This window comes from Petromyzon marinus, unplaced genomic scaffold (assembly GCF_048934315.1).
Source record: "Petromyzon marinus isolate PM22_M1 ecotype Great Lakes invasive population unplaced genomic scaffold, UKy_Petmar_22M1.pri1.0 PM_G_Scaffold_66, whole genome shotgun sequence".
Lineage (NCBI taxonomy): Eukaryota > Metazoa > Chordata > Hyperoartia > Petromyzontiformes > Petromyzontidae > Petromyzon > Petromyzon marinus.
The window spans coordinates 720,001-722,500 of record NW_027423020.1 but is presented as its reverse complement, the minus strand read 5'-3'; the positions used below and the strand labels follow the sequence as shown (position 1 = coordinate 722,500).

The following is a 2,500-nucleotide window of genomic DNA, read 5'->3' as shown; positions in this document are numbered from 1 at the left end:
GACCACTCGGACTGCAAGCAATCAACTCTCCGTGGGTTGGACCAAGAGATTAGAAAGGCGGTAAAAGGATGGCTCCACCTTCCCGCTTCAACTTGTGATGGACTGTTATATGCCAGAGCCCGAGACGGAGGCCTTGCCATCTTGAAACTGGAAAAAACAATCCCTTCGGTTCAAGTTAGAAGGCTGCAACGTATAGCAAACTCGTCCGATGCTATCACCCGTAATATTGTGTCCTCGCATGGTATGGAGGAAGAATACCGTAATTTGTGGGTACGAGCAGGGGGTGACAGTGATGCAATCCCAACATTCGTTCTCAGGGACTCGGTGTCAAAAGAACCTGTATATCCGAGACCCTGCGATTGGAGGGAGCATGAATTTCAGAGATGGTGCGAAAAGCCGGTTCAAGGAAGGGGCATTGTAAACTTTGCGCATGATAGAATCAGTAATGCTTGGTTGAGGCCATGGTGCGGCTTTAAACAATGCTTCTTTATCGCAGCACTACAACTAAGGGCAAATATTTACCCAACAAGAGAAAGCTTGAACAGAGGCAGAGATGGGGCCTTACGTTCCTGCAGGAAATGCTCTGCCAGACTCGAGTCCCTTTCGCACATTCTCGGTCAATGTCCTGCAGTACAGAAAGCAAGAATTGCGCGACACAACAAGATCAGTAACATTCTGGCAGACGAAGCGGCTAGATTGGGCTGGTCTGTATACAAAGAGCCACGGTTCATATCCGAGACGGGAGAGATGAGAAAGCCTGACCTCGTGTTTGCAAAAGATGAGGAGGCGGTTGTGATCGATGTCACCGTCCGTTTTGAGCTTTCAAAGAATACCTTGTCAGATGCTGCCTCGCACAAAGTTTCGTACTATACCCCTCTTGGTGATCAAGTCAAAGTGCTGACGAAGGCTAGCAAGGTCACATTCTTTGGATTCCCGGTTGGGGCAAGAGGAAAGTGGCCCCTTGAGAATAACGAGGTACTTACCTCCCTGGGCCTGACCAAACCCAGAACGACATCACTGGCCAAGATGATTTCCCGCAGAACGCTGCTTTTCTCTCTTGATATTCTGAGAATGTTCTGTGGAAATTATGCGGTCTATGAACAGTCATAGACAACCTCCGAAACAAATAATAGTTTTGTTTTAAGATGTCATTTGTTTTAGATTGATTTTCTTATTTTCGAAGGTGAAGTCGGTTTTTATTTCATTTTACTATTTTCCACAATTTAGATTGTTATTTTCCAAGACGAAGTCTTGGTTCTTTTTTTTATTGTTAGTTTTTTTTTTTTTAACACGTCGTATTTGTTACTTTAGAGCTTAGAGGGGACTTTATTTTCGCCTTACTATTTTCTGCCTACAAAGAAGATTAAAAATAAGCTTTTTTCAAGATGGTTTTGTTATTTTCCAAGGTGAAGTCTTGGTATTCTTATTTTACTATTTTCCATAAAGAAGACCTTTCTTTTAGATTTTGTTATTTTCCAAGACGAAGACTTGGTATTTTTATTATATTGCTATTTTTTACACGAAGCTTATTCAAGAGCACTTATATAGATTAGACTTTGTTATTTTAATTCTTTATTTTTGGACTACATCAGTTCGAGAGTCCTGTAACTTACTATTTTCTGCCTACAAAGAAGATTAGAAATAAGCTTTATTTAAGATGTATTAGATTTTGTTATTTTCCAAGGTGAAGTCTTGGTTTTTTTTATTTTACTATTTTCCACAAAGAAGACTTTTCTTTTCTTTTAGATTTTGTTATTTTCCAAGACGAAGACTTGGTATTTTTTTTGGTATTTTTTACAGGAAGCTTTATTCAAGAGCACTTATATAGATTAGACTTTGTTATTTTAATTCTTTATTTTTGCACTACATCAGTTCGAGAGAAGACTACAAACCAGCTTTATTTAAGATGTTTTAGATTAGATTTTGTTATTTTCCAAGGTGAAGTCTTGGTTTTTTATTTTACTATTTTCCACAAAGAAGACTTTTCTTTTAAATTTTGTTATTTTCCAAGACGAAGACTTGGTATTTTTTTATTGCTATTTTTTTACACGAAGCCTATTCAAGAGCACTTATATAGATTAGACTTTGTTATTTTAATTCTTTATTTTTGGACTACATCAGTTCGAGAGTCCTGTAACTTACTATTTTCTGCCTACAAAGAAGATTACAAATAAGCTTTATTTAAGATGTTTTAGATTAGATTTTGTTATTTTCCAAGGTGAAGTCTTGGTTTTTTTTATTTTACTATTTTCCACAAAGAAGACTTCTTTTATTTTAGATTTTGTTATTTTCCAAGACGAAGACTTGGTTTTTTTATATTGCTATTTTTTTTTTTTACACTGCTTTATTCAAGAGCGCTTATATAGATTAGACTTTGTTATTTTAATTCTTTATTTTTGGAATACATCAGTTTGAGAGTCCTGTAACGTACTATTTTCTGCCTACAAAGAAGACTACAGACAAGCTTTATTTAAGATGTTTTAGATTAGATTTTGTTATT

The 2,500-nt window shown here is 36.6% G+C and overlaps 1 pseudogene; it reads left to right on the top strand.

Moving 5' to 3' along the window:
* LOC142920067 (28S ribosomal RNA) overlaps nucleotides 1-2,500 on the top strand; it is an 8,253-nt pseudogene that overhangs the window by 3,276 nt on the left and 2,477 nt on the right.